The 20,791-nt window shown below is 42.1% G+C and overlaps 1 long non-coding RNA gene across 1 annotated transcript in view; it reads left to right on the forward strand.

The window, feature by feature from the left end:
* LOC125009546 overlaps positions 1-20,791 on the forward strand; it is a 95,309-nt gene that overhangs the window by 60,489 nt on the left and 14,029 nt on the right. The window contains exon 2 of the long non-coding RNA XR_007112959.1: positions 8,573-8,761. This is a non-coding gene — a long non-coding RNA (uncharacterized LOC125009546). The remainder of the gene's footprint in view (positions 1-8,572; positions 8,762-20,791) is intronic.

Below are 20,791 nucleotides of genomic sequence, written 5' to 3' on the forward strand. Positions count from 1 at the left end.
ATTTCATTTTGTGTGTCCTCTCTGTCATCAAGGTGATCAAAGCGCTCGCTACTGAGAGAGCGTATCAGAATATTTTTAATTTAAAAAAACATGTACAATGATGATGATGGCCTTGCAAGTGGTGCAGGTCTTTGATGATTCTGTTCATCTGTTTTGAACATTTGAATCCACGGTTCTGCAACCATCGGATGTTTGTGCATTTCAGCCTATGCCGTGTACTTGACCTCACCCGTGTCATGCAACATTCGTCTTTTCAAACTGGAACATCAGAAATCGAATTGAAATTAAGCCAGCTGATTCTGGACTTTGTCACTTTGAGCTGAATTAAATTGGGACGTCTGTGGTCATACTCAGCCCTGATGTTAATACAGGCTTCATAACTGACTGTTAACACAGGAAACTAGGAGACAAGCAGCGATGTGGCGATGTAGATGTACACGACATGACATGTGATGAAATGGCACCAAGTGGGCAGGTTTGAGGCGACGCAATTGAGTTTACAATGAGTTACAATTGAGTTTGCGTTTACATGCACAGCTTAATCGAGCTATGCTCAAAATTCGACTTTCTGAATGCGGTCCTCCCCCTCCTCCACACTAGGTGGCGATATGTGTCCTGTCGCCAAGTTAATACGGCTCCTTTCATCATGTAATAAACAGCTGGAGTCATTTATGTGTCAGACCGGCATTTCAAACAATAACAAGATGGATAATAGTTCAGCTTTTTAATCTTGTACATATTACTCATGGTGCAGATAAGATGGTGCTATCGCACAGGTGGTTCTTCTACCGGTTCTATTTACCTTCTTCTTCTGCAACCGGCTTCCTTGGATGTTTTTATTCTGAGGTCATACCCCGTCTAGTCTAGTATAACTCTGATTAAGGCATGTATATTATACAGTATATATGCTGGTGAAACTGATTTCCAATCGCATTGTCTGGGTGTCTTAGTCAGATAAAGAGAACTCTTACATTAGTCGGAGCAATGCGTTTACATGCGCTTAAGTTGTCCAGTTAGAGTCAGATTAAGGCAATCATTTCTTTTTTTCTTTTTTTCCACGTGCATGTAAAAATGTACTGATTGGTGAAGAAATGCAGAAGTGTTTCTTAGGCCAATATCAAGGTGACCACTAGCAGTCAACTCTAAACATCAAAGCAACGGGCAATGAGCAAAATGTTTGTTGTTGTTTTAAACCATTTAGTAAAGACTTATGTATGTCTCATGGGCGCTAAATGGGTCCTGAGGCAGTTTCATTCGTGTACAGTACAGCTGTGGAAGTCTGTCATGCAATAAATCTTCTCAGGTCACTATTTAGTGCACATGCACAATACAACTATTAACAGCACGTAGCGTACTACAGGATGTGCAGCTGGTTGACTTGTAATTACCAGGATAATGAGAGTTGCCGCAGACCACTGTGTGAGTGTGTGTACGATATTATGAAATGAAATAAACAGAAGAGAGTGCACATAAACATAAAATAAAATAAAAAAAAAATCTGGCTAAACACAGTATCTATAAACATCCGTCAATATCCTTTTCAAGTTCTTCTCTGCATTGAAAAAGATGAATAAAATCATTAGAATTTATTTCCATGTGCCGGCTTCTAGTGGTTCAAAAGAACTCTTTTTCAGTTCAATTCAGCTCAGGTATCTTGCTTTCAGGATTTCAGTTCAGAGAAATCTAGCTCATGTTGGGAGAATATTTTCCACTCGATGTGAGTGTTTGAAACATGTAACCGAGGGAAGGTTTCTGTTATTTGTAACTGGCTCACATAACAGACCTTGATTTGCCATGAAGTAAAAGATGCGAAGATTGTTTTGGAGAGAAAAAAAAAAAAAAGAGGCAATATTGACTCTGAGGAATCTGAGCGTGGAGCTATGAGCCTTATATCAGGAAGCAAAAGGACATTTCGATTTTTAGATGGCGGCCACAAAGTACACTCCATATACAGTGTCTTTATAGATATAATCTGGAATGTGGGAAAAACAACAAACCTGAGGCACTGGGAAAAATGAAAAAGGCAGAGGGCTTTTTTTTTTTTTATCTGTTTTCCTGTTTCCATACATAGAAAAAAAAATACATAGAATTTTTCAGAAGGCAGGGATCAATAAAAAAATAACTTTGATGCCTTATGCTCCCCATCACATTTCACAAGCCACATGTGAAGGTATATTAAATATGTTTCCTGCACCAGTGTTTTAATACTGTTGTTTAACATATCCCACTCATTATGAAAAGATTCAGTACCTCATCATGTTCTTTCTAATGGTTGGACCTTCAAAGGCAGTGTGTGGAGGTTGGGGTGGTGGTTGGGCAAGCAGTGCATCTGACTTTCATATAAGAGACTAGATTTTGTCTGGCATGAAACGTGGTTTGAAACTCAGTGAGGAGAACATTTTGTACAACAACAGTTGTGGACAGGGGATTGACAATGATGACATGACGTTAAGTGACATGATAAAAGACAAAATATCTAATAGCAGAGACCGTTCATTCAAAGGTAAATCTGCTCCATTTGAAATGCCACGTATGAACAGTAGGATGTTGGTCCTTGAAGATTATCCGTCATGTTCAAGCAAGCCTTTATTATTTTTCTTCTGTCTTTTGTGTGGACGATTTTGCGTTGGGAAGCCCTGCTCTCTCAGACCAAAGTGCCGTACAGCGACGACTACATGTGACAAAGTATGCAACATATAACGTGACACAGTAAAAGACCTGATTGTAGCACTGTGGGTGTATTCGCTATGATGTTCTCTCCAGAGTGTGAAGAACTCAGCGCTCCACCTTGTACTGCCTCTGCTAACTGTCCATGCTACTCTGCTTTTAACCTGTGTACCTTCTACAACAGCTTAAAAGCATTAATTTAAAACGTGTTGACTTTCTGAAACCTCTCCCTCTGCATCCTCTTGAGACTCATTTTGTCCTTTTTGTCCTTCTCATGAGAGTCCACTTTGCTTTCAAAAAGCCGTAACCTTTGCAGATTCTTCTTGTTCTGAGACTTTTACCTAAAACAAATCCACAGTCTCTCTAGCTGCGTTTCCATTACAGTTTTTTATATAAAAAAATAAATATTTATGAGTTTTTTTGACAAAGCACAACTGTGGTTTATCATGTGTTTCCATTGAAAGGTGTTTTGCGAATGAGCTGTAACTCTCGTAAAGCTTCTTTACACAATATCCCATAATTCTGTTAAATTCTCATCAGTTTGAGGCAGATGGACTTCAAATGAACCAGTCACATGACCCCCTGCCTCTCCGGTGTTTCCATTGGATTTTTGCAATACACTTTTATATCAACGCCTGAAAAACCACCTCAGAGTTAAAGTTTTTCAAGGATATTTTAGAGGTTTTTCAACCTTTAACAATATTAAAGTGAAATTTGATTTTGTAGAGATGTCAGAGTGGTAGAAGTCAGTACTTTTCAGCATTAGGAGCGTTGGTACAATTAAAATCTCACAAGCAAGACTTTATTCATCAGTGAGATCAATACAAAAGCTCGAGTCACTCCAGTAAGAGAGACAGTTTTTATTTCAGTGTTTCAAAGAGATATCTTTGAGGACAAGTCTCTATATGTCATCCATTGGTTTCTGCCCTTGTGTTTCATCCCATGGACCATACATTTTATCAGAACCTTGTGCATATCCGTGGCCCTTAAGAATCACTTAACAATCGAAAGTGTGCGTCTAAGAGGAACTGAACAATGTACCAAGGTAGCACAGGTCATCAGTCGATGAAGTTTAGATGATTGGTGTTGTAATGCAGCGCTTTATTTTGTGTGGAGTTTGCAAGTTTTTCTCCAGGTGCCCCGGCTTCCTCTCACAGCGTGAGACATGATCATTGGGTTTATTGGTGATTTAAGATTAGCTGCACATGTGAGTTGTTGTTTCTCTTTCCGTGTTTGCCCATTTGATAGACTGGTGTGTACCCTACCTCTCGCCCAATGTCAGCTGAATGCAGCGCTTCCAAAAATAGATGGATGGGACAAACTCTGCTGTACTGAGGTGATGGCTCAGTGTTTCCTCTGGTGCCACCAGAATTTCCAAGTGTTTGTGTATTTAGTGTAATATCCACCTCTACTTGATATGTTGGCAAAAACCTTTGTATGGGCATCCATAGTTCTGTCATCAGGTCAAGTAATGTAGATGTCCAATTAGGGCTGGATGGTATACCAATTCATACCGCATACTATATATATATGTATTTGACTACACAGCGTTTGGAAAGCTGTGACACATTGTTTCAGACCTGGCCATTTTCAGTGGAGCGCTCCTGAACACTGCGAGGTGTGGTGAAGATGGAAAGGTCCGAAAAATAAAGCGACAGAACGAGAAGACTCGTACCAAAAAAAGGTGCCATATCGATTGTTCAGGGTTTTTCTTTTCCTCAAAGAAAGTGGGTTTTCCTCGAAAAGTGTCTCCAATTTTAGCTTTTTATGAATGAGAATAAAAATATATTGCGCGCAGACTACAACTATTACGGTAACTGGTCGCGCTGCTATTGACATTACAGACACAGCGGTTTAAATATGAATAAATACGTAAAAATAAATAAAACCACAGCTTTTGTCCAATACACTGACATAGTGTATGTCAGTCTCAGTTGTACGGTCTCTGTCGCTACTATGCTAACACACTAAATTGAGACAGCGAATGTATTAAACACCTGCTGGACATCAGCATATAAACACACTTACTATGAGACATGTTGTCATGAGCCCTAAGTTCTAATAAGGTGTTATGCACGAAGCAGCTAGCGTGGCTGTAGCAGCTCTGTTAGCCATGACTCAGTATGGACAAAAAAAAAGCCACATTTGAACTCCAGCCATTCAGTCAGAATGTCAACGACGGGGAAAAAAAAATAGGAAATATTCGACAGTCCCCACGACGAGCTAGCTGAGGGACAGCGGCCACTTAGGAATCACGCCACCTGTTGGAGGACAATGAGCCTTTCACATAAAGTGAGACAGACATCCCCTCACTCCCCCCTCATTTTGTCAAGGCGTAACCTTTTTCCCCCTTCAAAATGCAGCAACTCTTTCCAATTGAGTTGTTGTTGCTGCCATTGCTATTGGCTTTCAATAAGGCACGGGGTTATCAAAGAGTGAAGGAGAAATTGCCTTGGCTCTGCCGTAGCCCTGATTGCACTATCAGAGCCGTCAGGGAGGTTCTTTATAAAGGGAGGGCACGAGGGAGAGCGAGGTGGCGGCTGGCGTTGCCCCCCTGATAAATCAGCGCGCGCTGGCAGCCACTGCTTAGCGCAGCCAGGCAGCACCGGAGTGCCGCAGTTCAGGGTCGGTACTTGGCAGGGCCCCCCTCTCAAACAGGGCTGCCTGCACCCGACCGCAGACCGCGCCGCTCCCCATGCTGATTCTCCGCCGCTGCCCTTGTCAAGGTTTGTTTGTTTATCCCTGATCCACCCCCACACCCCCGCACCCCCTCCCCTCCGCCCTCACTCTCACCATACAATGATGTTCCCCACCATGCCAAAATTCTCCCCCCTTTTTTCCAACTTATTCTGCATATTTCCCAACTTCATTTATTAAATTAGGAAACTGCGGTTGTTCGAATTTGAAACACGCTCCCATCTTGTCGTCTTTTCTTTTTTTCCGTTCAAGCAGCTGTTTTGCGGGACTGGACGCGGTAACCTCATAGAAAAGGTTAAGTTTTAAACGTTGCTTTGACTTTATCTCGTGCTGTGTGTGTTTTATTAACCATTATCCCAGTGGAAATTTGTTGTTTTTTTTGCAATAAAATGAGTAGCTTTTGTACATCTTTTTCTGAGAGACATTAATGTTGGACAATTACAAAGTTGTATAGGGAAATGTATCTAGAGCTGACACATTCATGTTTGACTGGATGAAATATTTGTCTAAAGTCCATATTCAGATCGTAATATAACCTTTAATCTCCACCCCCCCCCCCCCCAAAAAAAAATCCACCATCTGGGGAAGAAATTATGCCACCGTTAACATTTCTCATAAATTTGTCCTCTTCATCTCCAATTGGATTCTCAAGTTTATAACCCCCAATAAAAATCTTGATTTGTTGTGCTCTCAAGTGTTTGCTTGATAAGGCTGGAGCCCAGTCATCACTTCCAGGGCGCCGACAAATCCTGCGCCTCCCTCCCACTTGTCTTCCGTCAGACATTTCCAAAGGAAACCAGCGTTCTAGTTGTTCAAACTCATGAAATCAAATGAAATTAAAGGATCACAGCAGCACATGGGGATGAGAGTGTGTGTGAGTGTGTGTGTGTGGGGGGAAAATATTTAATTAATCTGGCCTCCTCCACTCCAGGTGCAGAGGGTTAATGCAGATGCTCTTTGCAGCAGCTTTGAGATTGCCATTAGTGTTCAATTACACATACTTAAAAAGGCACGGGTGAGGCCGCGTGTTGCCCCCCATTTAGTTCAAGTCCTGATTAATTTCAGATTTATACTGTCATTTGCTTCACCTCCTCTAATTTCTCCCGCCGCTAGGAATCAGTTAGGAGTTGCACAGGACCTCAACTTTTCTAATTAGATGGACATGAATATAGTGGTAGATGTCATTAAGAGTGTATTGATGTACATGAAGCACTGGGACAGAGATAACACCTGGAGACCAACTGATCTGCAATGTTGCGAATATCAAGAGGGCACGTTCTTTAACCTATGTATAATTAAAGCATGCAAAAATATGCATTGAATCATCTAACCGGATCACTAATGCTATCTCAAGGCGACTGAGGTTTCTCGTTTGGCCGTATCATGATATGCATTACGGAGAGATTTAAACATTTGAGCGTATGTGTGGCTCCTGCGCGTTTAGACATGGATGACGATAAAGTACATATAAGTTTGAACTTTTAGTATGGGAAAATATAACCTCTTAGGGTTCTTCAACTACTGTCAACTACTATGTTTTTTTTTTTTTTGGTTAACCCCGTATGCAAATAAACAATGACATCATATGGGTCGCAGTAGAATATTGTACCAGCTGATGTTTCTGATGGATCTCTACCGCTGATCCAGGACCGAAAACAGCATTGTTTTATGTGTCTGTGTCATGAATGTGGCACAGCGTTATTATTTATTGATCTCCACCCTCATGTGAGTTAGACCTGCGCAAAACTCACATTTTAACCCCAGCCCTGTGTACCGTAATCTCTGGTAACAAAGTTAAATAAAGACATCAGTGATTGAGGAAATACGTAATTTAACCACACGTGGCTCCTCATGCATCAACATGACCACATTAATAATTAAATCACACTCATGTACTCCTGTCAAATACTTTCATGTGTAAATTCCTACTTAGATGTATTTATTTTTGAGTTACCTGGAACTCGCATGACTCTGTTAACGACCAGACACTTACTTACCTGTAATTGTAGGGATGCATTTTGATCCTGTTTTCCTTCTCAATGTGTGGTGCTCTAATGAGCCTTTATTTACCAGACTCAGTCTCGAGGTGTGAACAGGGTGAAACTTTTTCCGAACAGATTTAAGACTGTGTTATAAATACATCCCTCTAACTTTTTTTTTTTTTTTTTTTTTTTTTTTTTTAAAATATACCATAACCTGAATGACTGAGAACGTTCACAGATGAGTCGGGAGCTAGGTAGTTAGCTAACGTCAGCAGTGACTCCTGCCAGACATTGCATAAATATTTTCAATTTCTTAGCTTCTACGTCACAGGTGGCTGCTGCAAGTTAAAGTGGAGTGTATTAGACAGCATAACCTACGTAACTTACGCATGTATCCTACACCGGTGTGAGCCATTTGTACTGGTAAACTCGTCGGTCTGGCTCTGTAACGACACCCAAACCCTTGACGGCACTGTGTCTTTTTTTGCAGTCAGGTTCATTTTTGTTTGCACTTCCTGCTTCGTCTCCGAATCTCCTCAGTTACCTTTTCTCCACTGTGTTCCGTCTTCATTGGTCCAAAACAATCGATGCAAATCACAGCTCTTGCACTCGTAGTTACATTTCTGGGGCTGCAGCGTTGGGGTCTACGTAAAATTGGTGCAGAAACCTAAACCGCCTACAAATGCTGTGTTAGCGTTAGCTGTTTCTCTTTAATAAGATAAAAGAGTTAAACCACCCTAAACTGGCAACAGTGAATTAACAACCTTTTAAAACCCACTGTGACACATAGTCCTGTAACCTTAGGCCACGTTTACACGAATACGGTTTTTGTGTGGTTAAGTCTTGCATGGTTCCACCTGCCGTCAATGACCGATCTGGATCTTTCTGTGACTGCACCCGCAGTCACAAAACCCTTTTGCATCCAGGTCCCAGGGTGAAAAAGAAAAATTTATTTATTTTTTTAATTCGTGTGAATAGCCTGATATGAACACGATGATGTCATCGCCCCACTCTTGCCCCCTGACCCTCTAGCCCCCAACGTCTCATGCCAACAAAAACATTAATGGCGGACTACAGTCTTGGGAAGGTAACACATCAGATATTGACACTTTTTTGGGAGGCTAGGCCAATATATACTGTTACTTCACCACTACAATGAGCCAGAAATGGTTACGAACTGTAACTGTTTAACTGTTTGTTTCTTCTTCTATTTCTTTGTTCTCTAGCAGAAACAGCGCCACCCATAGGCCTGGAATATGTACTACTGCCTTTCTACAACTAGATGTGGTTTTGCAATTTATGGCGAAATACTCAACACGACACCAAGGAAAACCAGAGAAAAAGAGATCGTTGTGGTCCGTGTGAACGTGGCCTCAGACCTCCACGAATCCACTCAGGACGCAGTGTCACAAGTGGTATGTAGCACTGAAACATGACATTACACCATCAAATGTTTTCACATTGTAAGTGACAATCAAAGCTAAAATCTGAACTCCCTTTCCTCACATGATACACCCGAAATATCAGACACACACTTGAGCATCCTCGCATGTCAAAGCAGCGTCAACAAGTGAGTGTGATCATTGCTAAACGATCCAGTTTAGGGGCCCCCCATTCCCCTGCGGCCCCTCGCAGACGGGACCCCTCAGCCACGGGGCCCCCCCGTTCCGTCGTCCCCCCTTCGCTCCTGAGCCGCGGAGCGAGGGGACGCGTGGGGCCTTTTGTCTGTGCGGTGTGTGTGTGTGGGGGGGGGCCGCAGATGTCGTTCCCCAGAGACGCAGCGGAGGTTAATGATCTCACAGCCTCTGCTAAAATAAATAAATCATTTCCAGCCCGGAGTCGCATAAATCTCCACTCAAACGGCGATTTGCCGGAGCAAGCACCACCAGTTGCTAATGACTGTGTGTGTGTGTTTTTTTTTTTTTTTTCTCTTCCTTGATTGCCCGAGGGGATAGGCTGTGACACAGATGAGTTCTTTCCCTCACTCCCTCCACCTCTCTCTCTCTCTCTCTCTCTCTCTCTCTCTCTCTCTCTCCCTCGCTCACACACACACTTTCTGTGGCTCTTCTAATTCACAGCGTGTTTTGTCAGGGGACATTAGCCGGCTGACAGGCGTCTGGTTTGGACGGGGGGTGCATTTGTAGTGACAGTGGTAGTTGTTTCTTGTTTCAGCTGAGCTGATAGTATGAGACGTGTGCGGGGGGAGGGAGGGGGGGTGCCGCTGTCACGCACAACACAGCGCGGCATAACGCAACGCCTCACTCAATCTCTTTCCCCGCGCCCCGCGTCAGCATATGCTTTCCTCAAGTTCACAGGCAGTATGCAAAGCAGAACATTTTAATACAAACTATCTTTTTGAATTATTGTTATTATTTGTCATTGCGGCCTCCTGCTATCCAGCACGCGCGATGATTAACCGGGGCTGGCGTTGAGGAGCGGCGTCACATGTAGCACCGCGGCATCAATTATCTGAGGCTTATGCTTCCGGGCTGAGGAGGGGGATCATCAATAAAATATATTGTAACATTTGTTTAAAATAAATAATTTAAGATGTGGACTTGCTTTTGAGCCTTTTATGAAGTAGGTGATTCATGGATTAGGTGCACAACGGAAAATTAATTAACAATTTTCTGATTATTGTTTAATTGTTTCAATAGATTTTTTTTAAAGCTAACTTCAGATTATCTTCAGATTATCTGACTACTGGATTTGTTAGATGGATCAATATAAATATATATATATATAATTGTAATTTGCAGTCCTAGTTTTATTCACCTCACCTTTTTCTGCTTTTCCAAAGCGGTCTGTATCGTTATGTCACTCTTGCACTTAAAATTGACAAATGCATTAACTTAAGGTTTTAATAAGGCGCCCTGAACGCTCGCTCATCGTGTGGCGGCCGCACGCTGCCCCTGAAACGTTGAACGCTGAATCGCCATCAGTGCTCTCGGCCTCTGCAGCATGTCACGACGTAATGACTGACAGGTTGAGCGGCGCGCTGCACGGTATAATGACACAGCAGTAGCTTGTGTCGCTAATTAGAGAGAGACGTCTCCTCTTGTGTGGCTTTAGCTGTTAGCTGCCTAAGTAGTATCATCAATAGACATGGCTCGGTAATCAATGGAGCCATTCACAGCTAATTAAGAGAGTCACACTCAATTAGTGAAATTTCACAAGATGATTTATCTTAATGTAACCAATTAAAACAAAGTCATATTTTTTAAAAATCGCTGCTCTGCTTGAAGGGACGGTGCGCTGCATTCAAGTAAGATGCACTGTTTGTTACAACTACACGGTAATCATTTACACTGGCAAAAAAAAAAAAAAAAAGGAAAGAAAACTCGTGCGTGGATCTTTATTTCAAGGTGAAAGAAAAGTCAAACACTCAATATTATATCAGATCTGAACTGTATTGGCTGGCGAGGGGTTTTATTTTTTATAAAAGAAGCAGCAACAAAGTGCATAAATAAAGTCATTACCAGAGCTTAGAACAGAGGCACCCGATTTTCTCTTTTATCCTGCAACAACAAAAAGGAGAAGACAGAGGAAGAAGAAATAACAAAAAGAAAGAGAGAGAGAGAGAGAGAGAGGGAGAGAGAAAGAATTGCACAGAGGCTTTTCTTTTCTTTAAAATGCTGCATTAGGTCTTTTCCTGCAGTCAGTTTTCATAGTTCAAAGCTGGCAGTTCAATAAATAGCTGGAACTGGCACATCTCTGTTCTTGCAAAAAGAAATCAATGTTAATCCTATTACCGGCAGTTATCACCTAGCCCAGAAACGGTGGCAAGTAAGGGAAAAAAAAAAACTGAGATGTCAAAGCGGGAAGGGGAGAGAGAGCGAGAGAAAGGGAGAGAGAGAGCGAGTCACCCTTCATTCACTTTCAAACACAGTTTTGATAATTTACTTCTGTAGAAGAAGAAGAAGGAGAAGAAGAAGGGAGGCGGGGGGATGGCAGGAGGGGAGTGAGCTTCAGTTACTAGGAAATGTGTGTGTTTGTGTGCATGCGTGCCTGTGCGTGCTTGTATGCCTGTGGAGAGGAGGGGGGGGTCCAGGGCTACTGATGTATTCGCACATAATGCTTGGATCAGACCCTGCTGCTGTAAGCAAGATGTTTGAGGCACAAAACATCATTTTTGAAAAATGTTCACACCGCTTAGCAATCCTCTTCCTGGAGCGCCCTGACATCTGGCCTTTCTCCTTCTCCCCTTCTCCCACTTCCACTCCATCCTCTTTGCTTCTCAGTCGTTTTTTTTGGGGAGGGGGGGTTGAGGGCTGGTACTGTGGCACAGTGAAAGAAAATTATCGCTGTGCTAAATGTAGGTGCTTTACCTCTCTTGTAATGTAATAATAATAATAATAATAATAATAAGGTCCAGCTCTCATGTATTTTGTATTTTTGGGGTGTGATGATTAATTTTTTGCCTGTGTTCTGTCTGGTTCCCTTTCCCACAAATATCAGTCGTATAATGAACCAAGAATAACACTTAATTCAATTATTACGTCATTTACTGATTATTAACCACTAAGTAGTAAACACTGAAATACAGTTTTCACCTGTCTATGGACCCACAGTCCATTAACATGGTACTGTCACATGAAACAGAGAAAAGCAGCAGGTATTTACAACTATAGTTCGCGTTTCCACTTAACCTATGACACTACGACTTGATTTTATAAATGGTTGTGGATGATTTGATGATAGAATTTGGTCTAGTTTCATTTTAACAATGGATGATTAACTGATTGATTAGTCAGCCGATTGTCCAAACATTTGCCGTTTAAGAAATCCTTTATGGAAAAAAATCTCCAGTTCCAACTTCTCAGAAATTAATAAATTCTTATTTTTTAAATTATCTGTTATCATGAATATTAAATATATTTCAAAGTCTTGAACTGTCGGTTTCGTTGCGTCGTTTCTTATGATGATCAATTTCCCAAACTGGGAAATTTCAGTTAGATGAATAATCTGCGAGAAAGGCCATTTTTTTTCATCTTTGGACCCTTTTCTGCTCCTGGTCAGAAAAACTTGGGAACTAAAAACACTGGGAACTCTAAAAAATTATAAATATACGTGCAGTTGAACATTATTGAATACAAGAACTCGTTGACCAGCATCAGAGGGGAACTCATTGATCGCAATGAACGGGTGATTCTTGGATTAACTGAGCAACACATGAACTCATCTTCTTTCATCGTCCTTCTCTAAAAGCTGATTGATTATATTTGGATATAGATGGTCTTTACAGACCAACCAAGACTCAGAGGGGAGTCAACGTATCCTCAGAGTTAAAACAACTGTTCTACATTGTTTGGACCTAACGGTGCATTTGGGTACTTGTGATCTTTTTGCTCACATTCTTTCAACTTTGCAACTAACCCATGTTTGAATCGAAACTATTAATCAATTCATCTGTTGGTAAAAGGAGCAGCAAAGTAATCTAAATTGTAGGGCTTCAACGTGGGGGTCTCTGACCCCAGGGGGTCCGTGGAGGTACTGCAGAGGGGTCGCAAAATCTTTGGTTGATTAGACATTTTTTATATTTTTTTTAATTTTCCCCCATAAATTTTAATACACATTAACATGATGAGACCAACATATTTTAGTAAAGGTATGAGGGACAGCTTAATATTGAATGCAAAATGCTAATAACAATGTATACTTATAAATAGTGCTAGGCCGTGTTTAATATAAAACTCATATCGTTGGTAGGGGGTCCCTATTTAATCTCTCCATCAGTCTGAGGGTCAACGTTGAAGACCCCTGATTTACATAATCTGTGCCACTGCCTGGACAAAACAAGGTCTTGGTCAAATGTTGGTGAGCATGTTCCACCGTCCTCTAGCATCTAATGCACAAAACCATTATTCCGTGAAAGAGATAATCATCATTGTTAGCTGCAGCCTCACCGTCCCATCTGCTGAATATCAGCACCACAAAAGATGGGTTGCACTTCACTTCAGTGCTCCACAACTGAATGTATTTGGAGCAAATAAAACTCTCACAAAACAAAACACACTGCCTTTTAAAATCGCATTTCTCCGATGAACACACCAAAACCCCTAGATTAGGCCTAATCACTGTCACCAGGAAGCAGAATCGGGCCCTCTCACTGGCGGATTAAGTCTTCTGTTGTTGTTGTCCTTATTGTTATTGCTGAGAAATAATTACAGCTGAATCTCATCAAAGCCAATTCAACTCTTGGCAGGACTCTGATGCTCTGTGTTTTTTTTTATTGTTTTGTTTTGTTTTTTTTCCCTTGCTTTTCTATTTTTTTTCCCCTTTCTGCGAGAAACCTGAGTTTTTTCCCCCTGAATGAAAGTAAAGATTAAAGTAGTTAAACACTGTAGGGAAACCGAGGCGACGTCGACGGGGCCGGAGGAGAAGTCTTTCAAGCGCTCTTCTTCCGAAGAATGACAAAATGCATCTTGCTGACATGGGTTTTCACCTTGACTTGACTGACTTTGTGTGAATTTATTTCCTGCGCAACGCGTGAAAGCAAGTGACCCCATTCCAGGCTCGCCCATTCTATATTCTTATAATAAATTAGATGGCGATGCCGGGGCTTTAACATGTAAAATAGTGGTGACATGCTAAATAATGAGGCAGGCCAGAATTATGTAGTGCTGGCGTGCAGGCTCTGGGGTATTCCCAGGCCCTCGGAGTAGCCCGGGCCTCCTCCTCCTCCTCCTCCGTGCCTGCTGCTCGAAGGGAGCGGAGGGCTGAATGTTAGGGAGGGGGGGCGGGTGGGGGGGGAGCAGGGCACTGAATATGAAAATGGAATTAATGTACCAACGCCCAAAGGTAGATTACACTGTGGCAACCCTTTTGGCCATGCTTCCCTCTGTTTGGGGGCTAACAACAAAAAGAGAAACATTTTATTCATCATGGAAATTGGGGTTTTTATTACTCCCTAGTGGAATTTGAGATGTATTATGCTGCTTTTTTTTTTTTTTTCCTTGATTCAGGAGGTCATTTCAATACGCTGCGCTGAGGTATAATGTCCCGATCATCTCGCTCGCGTTTGGGGCAGTTCGTAGCGCGGCGGGTTTTTGGGAGCGGCGCGCATCCAGGAAAGAGTGATGATTGCGATAAAGATGCAGAGCGGTGTGAATTCTAGGCAGAATGTAATCATCTCACAATGACTTTGTGACTTCGGGTGCTGCGGCTGTTTGACTGTTATCATTGTTACTTTTCAATGCTGAGTATATTTGGCCGTCGGAGTGTTGTGCAACCTTGAAGCTCTATGGTAAACTGTACTGTTTTATTGCCATTGTTGCAGCGGGAGACAGATTTACCAGGTTTAATACGGGTGATTTTAGTTTGCCTGTAAACCTGCTTTACAACCCCCCCTGTCTTTTTTTTTTGGTCCATGCAGTGGGAGGGGTGAGGAGGGGGTGGGGGGTTAACTGATGAGCACTGCCTGTCCTTCAGGTGACACGCTCGGTGCAATCCAAACTCGTATCACACTTTATGGCCGTCAGTAAATACAAGAGTGACTGATGATCTGTTAGCTCATTAGAACGTTTAGCTAAATAATTTCCAATCTGAAGCGCAAACACTGGCGTCCTGTTAAAAGTACCCGGGCAATAAAAGGCAGAGATGCTCGGGAATTTGTTGCAGGATGAAAAATGACCTGTTTCCTTTTCACTTTTTGCCAGCTTCCCTGTCTGGCGCAGACACAGGCTGTAATAATGGGTGATATGTTATATGTGCGCACGCCGGCTGGATTAAATTTTTAATGGCTCCAAGGGCAGTCTTCCTGGCCGTAAAAAAAGAAGAAGAAAAAAAAAAAAAGAACTGCTGTAACGGTGTGAAAGCGGGTTATTGCAAATACATTCCTGTTTCTTCTCTCAAAAGATTGTTAAACGCCTCGCGCTGAGACAGTTTTCGCAACTTTCTGATGCTGCTGCTGCTGCTGCTGCTGCTGCTGCAAATTAGAGAGCTGTCCGTCTGAGCCCGGGATCGGGGAGGCCGGAGTTGAATCAGATGAACGGCGCGATGAGAGGGCAATCAGTATTCAAGGGGTGACGTGATGAAGCGGGAGATCGCTTAGAGACGGACGTGAGTTATGTGCGCTGATTGTCGCCCGACATTATGCACTCTGTTTGAGGCTAAATAACCCAGTGTGTGCGTCATAAACTGTTCTTCCCGCGCGCCACCTGGAAGCGAGGGAGGCGCCCCCTTCATAAACAACTCATGTCGTTTTAAGTAAGCGTCGTCCTGCTTACCAGGCACCTTTCGTGCGTGAGCTGCACCTAATTTAGAAGCTTTTAAATCTCTCGCAAGTGTTGTTGTGAGAAATGCCCGGTTGCAAATGTCTTTTATTGAATGCTGACTCTGTGGTATTACAGGCTTGCAGATATGCCTGGTGTAATATGTCCCTATAGCTTTATCTTGTAATAGTGAAGTGTATTAATTTTCCTGGACTGGAAGAGTGTGTGAAGGGTTAGAATTGACTCTATTTGGGATTGGAGCGACTTGCCACTGACTGGTTTTCACGCAAGGGCTGCAAAAGATGAAGCGGGGTGTGGGGAAGGAAAAAAAAAAAAAACATGCTTTCGGTTGGTAGATTTCTTAAGTAAGCCTACTGGTTTATCACAATCCATCATGAGAAGTGGGATCTCGGTAATTAAAGACTTTTCCAACAGTGGCATTCTTGAAATTGGAATTGAAAGTCTACTTAGCATGGTCACCGACGGGGATTCACCTATGAAGTTTTGCTCCACGCTAATTTATTGTGCGCTGAGAGTTTGATACGGGGCCATTCTGCCGGCCCAGTGTGTTCATTATACATGCGGCGCGGACGCGCGCTATTACCACGCGAGGTACATGGAGGCGGCGTGACTTTGTGTGTGAACCGTCAATGAAAGTCTCTCACGGCCGCGTGCTTTACGCGTAATTTGATTTCGCACGCGCGGAATTTCGTATCTCGGCCCCCTTTGTGATTGGCTTATGGGCACGCATAATGAACCAATGAAAGGGCCGCGGCTCAAATGTCTGTCAGCTATGCTAACTCGAAAGCGAAGTTTCTTTGTCGGCCGGGGCTTCAAAACATTGTAAAGAGGAAAAAAAAAAAAAAAGAAAAATCAGAAAAATACTCCCCTGTTCGCTTTATATTTAGCACGTCCAGACAGTTATTGAAGGTGTTTAAAGTCTATCCCAAAATCGAGCTGACTAAAGAGTCTCCTATTTGCTCAGATAAAAAAAAAAAAAAAACACCACCACACACTCCCTCTCTAAGCTTTGAGCAAACGGCAAAATGGAGGAGACTGCCGGTGGTCTCCCAAGTTTGTACAGCAGTGCTTTTCCTGATAATGCCACACATTCGGGTTTCTGCTTTCAGTAGCCTTCGCACGAGTGCTCCAGTCTCACACGGCACTTAAGTGTGATTAATAAGGTGTGGTGGTGCTGTGTGTGCGTGTGTGTACGTGTACGTGTGTGTGTGTACGTGTCTTGGGGGGTGGGGGCGTCGCGGTGGCGGGGGGGGAGGTGGGGGAGTTTATGTCAAGATAAACGTGGAAATGACCTAGCAGTCACCAGCGTTTTCCTTTCGGCAACTGCACAGTGCCGAGCTCGAGAGCAGGAGAGGCTGGGGTTTTTATCAAGCCGAGGGCTCAGACCACCAGAGGCTCTTGTGAAGGAAGGAAATTACCGGGTGCAAACATTCACAATACCCCAACTCAATTCCCCCTCCCTCATCTCTCTCTTTTCCTTCTCTCTCTGACTTCCACTCTCCTGTCCCTATGTTTATCAGGTTTTGGGGCACTGTATTTTGATGTCAATAAGCAATTTTTCTTGCCTGGTCTCCTGCCTGACCCCTTTAATCCATCAATATATTATTAGAGATAAAGTTTTGTGGACGCCTGCTGCAGTCACAAGATAAATGACATCTCTGAAGTCACGCATTAAAGACTAGATTAAGGCCTTGTGACTGTGTCTTCAGTGCTCATCTGTGCGCCTCTGTCCAACCTATCACACTAAGTGACAAGAAAGAAAAATAATGAACTGAGGCAGAAAAAGCAAAGAGATATTTCTTACACACACAACCCGCGTCTGTCTTCAGCCAGGATTAGGACGCATTAGAGGCGTGCTGGAGAAGAGGAGAGAGGCAGCGAGGGAGCTTCGCTGTTTGTGTATGTCTAGGCTGAAAGAAAAGGGAATTTCAGTCCTCTATCCCTTTTAAACCAAAGCGAAGCAGGCGTTTTGTCTCAAACAATGTCAGCTTTTTTTTTTTTCCCTTTCCCCCGCGAGCAGATGGAAATATTCAAATTTTATATTTCAACCACATATTTAGCAGAAAGCATTAAAAATAGATTTATTGTTATTAACCTAAGGAACTGTATACAAATATACATTATTTACAGTTCTTAATAATGTTCTTCAGTTATTATTTTCTTTGGACTCCCCTTGATTAACACTAAATTAAAAGCAGAAGTTTATTAAGAATTTTAGATGATGCCCTTCTATGTAAAAGCTTCATTCAGTGCATTTCGGCCATTATTTCTGTGACAAAGACGAGACGTCGACGAGCTAAAGCTAACGTCTGATGATAAAAACCAAAACGAAACGTTGACAAAATGAGATGGAACGAAAATGTTATTTGAAAAAAGGACATTTAAAATATATGTACGGCCTCTTTGCTGTGTTTCAAAATGTGCGTCCTAGTCATTGGATTGGATAACGGGTGTTTGCCTAATCTAATCTCAGCCAGTTCTCGGTAGCCTACCAAATTATTGCCCTCCACTGACTTTAGTGTACACACAGTACAATGGAGTGTGTAATGGATTAGCATTTAGCAAACTAAAATTGTCCACAAATGTGTCCATTCAAGTTGCAAGCCTGCAGTTTATTGTTAAAGATTTGAAATGTTATTTTGCTTCAAACTGTGTAGACCTTTACTGGTTTTACCTCATCGTGTTTGTACTAGAAATAATACAACAGTCGCTCTGTTTCCTTGAATGCGCTGGACAACAACTTCATCAAAGGCATATGTGTTCAGCCGTTGTACCACTTCTGAACATCTGCGTTTATAGCACTTTAATTTGAATTTTTTAGAAAATAAATGCTTTTCTTTTAAACAACAGCCGAAGAAAAAGATTTTGTATTTACCCACCTTTTGTGTTTACCTACATTCGTTTTCTGCTACATAACGTATATGAGCTTCATTAAATTGGTCTAAAGTGAGAAACATTATGATTACTAGAAGACGACATAGAGAATAGCTGCTGAAAATAAATGTCATTAGCTTGGATCATAAGTGTAATAATTAAAAGTTGTCAAGAATGCAAAGACTTTTACATTGACCCAACTAAGATAAAAATTGGTTAAAATGTGAATAAGACTAAATCAAAAATAACTGTCGGAACAAACAATGATATACTGGTGATTATTTTATACCTTAAAAAATGTCCAAAGTACAAGTGAAATTAACATAAAATGCTATTAATTGTTACTACAACGTGGCCTGAACAGCCATCTAGACATGTGATTATGGGACCTTGCATTTTTCTAACCACTCTGGAGATTCAAAAATTCAGAAGATGTCTTCGTTCATGTGTCTAATTGTCGATCAGATCTATTGTAAACCAATCGCACAATGCTCGTAATTCAAAAAGGATTAAAACACAAATTATAGTAAGCACTGATTGAGTTAAATTTCACAACTCGGCTTCATTAAATATAATATCAAACAATATAAAACAAATATACATCACACTTAGAATTCTCTACCGCTGCTGTTGAACTGCCACTAAAATACATTTAAACCACCAAATAAAGCGACACTGCGCGTCCTTTTCGTGTTGAACATCTCCACAGTGATGTTGTTCGCGGCTCACTTTGTGCGACAGTGTTCCCCTAACAACTAGACCCCTAAAACCTCTGACTAATAGACAGGATTACAGACTAAAAATGACATTTTTATAGCTTAAACTCCTGACTACCTGGACTAGCAGATATTAAACGCGTATCTGGTAGCACTTAGTGTTAAGTGGGACCAAGTGCTTATTAAGTTCCTGATGCTCTAAGTCTGTGTCTGTTCCAGCCTGGACTGATACGAGTTGCTGGGCCGCGGTAAACGAGCGCCGATGGATTTGCGCTGGACTTAGACCCGGTTATCAGTGGCTGTCAGTTAATGCGCCGCCGCGCTGACATTGTCGCAACTGTGCAACGATTGGCAATATTTGAATTTTCTATTAAGCTCTCGGTGCTGCCTGTGTTTTCGTGTGGAACCTTCTCACCTGACTGGCTACTTCTTCCCCCCCACGGCTCCAGAGACCCCGGCTCCTGCCTCCCTCCGACGTTTCACCAGGAAAAGAGAAGCCCGTTGTGGGGGGGGGGGGGTTGAATGTGGCCCCTGGTTCAACTCCTCGTGCGACCTCTCACTGTGAACAACACGCGCTCCTCGGAGGCTGCATCCATTCAGCGGTCAGCTGTAAATAAGGTGAGGGCGCGTCATTATTATGTGCTCGTTCCGTATGGACATTCATCAGAAAATTTGGCTTCCAAAATCAATTAAATCCTTTTCACGCGAGGTTGAAATAAAATATAGGGGAGTGAACGCAGATATGAAGCAGACGAACCCTCTAATTCAAGGCTGTGCATTCATGTGGCCGCCTTTTAGAAACAAAATACCCAAGGTCTTTTTGTTATGGCCAATTATATTAGATCTACCACATTCTCCGTATTTATCTTGACTTTAGAGGTGAGGTTTGTGATAATTGGAGCCCTTACGTGCTCTAACACTGGCCCCTCTATTCTTCCTTTTTTGAAGGCAATATCTATGAACAGTTATTTAATTTCATGCGTTCCGGAACTCTATCATACAATTACAAACTAATTTCTTTAACACAATTATTGCATTTTGAAGGTTCATCTTTTCTCCTTCACAGTGATTTCCAACTTCATCTCTTGCATAGTTACTTGGTGCGAGCTGAATGCGACTGATGTTCTCTGTTAATGGCGAATCTCTCCTCATTGAGTGGCTCAGTCCTTTTATGAAAGACTTTCCCTTTAGTCTTCATAGTTCGCGTCTAACGTTTAGTCACTGAAATAATTGTGATTGTAACTGAACTGCATGTGATCTGACATGCAGCCATTATTAAGTTTTCTTCCATCCTACCTTAATTTTACTTTTAATGTTTAGTTCTGCCGCAATTGGCAACGTGGCACATACTGCAAATTCATCACCAGCGTCTCTTATGCAGTGTAAGTAGACAAGTCATGTACAGATAGGTTCACATGCGTTTGGACACTGACACAAATTTACCAAAACACGTTCAAGTTACAGTTGTATATTCAGTGTGGTCTTAAAGTGCAGACTCTCAGCTGTAATTTGTGTGTATTTACATCCAAATTGGAGGAAGGTTTTAGGAATTTAATATGTAGTTGATGCTTTTCAAGGGATCAAAAGTAATTGGACAGTTGACTCGCTAGCTATAACATGG

The sequence above is a fragment of the Mugil cephalus genome, chromosome 6, assembly GCF_022458985.1.
Source record: "Mugil cephalus isolate CIBA_MC_2020 chromosome 6, CIBA_Mcephalus_1.1, whole genome shotgun sequence".
NCBI classification, from domain to species: Eukaryota; Metazoa; Chordata; class Actinopteri; order Mugiliformes; family Mugilidae; genus Mugil; species Mugil cephalus.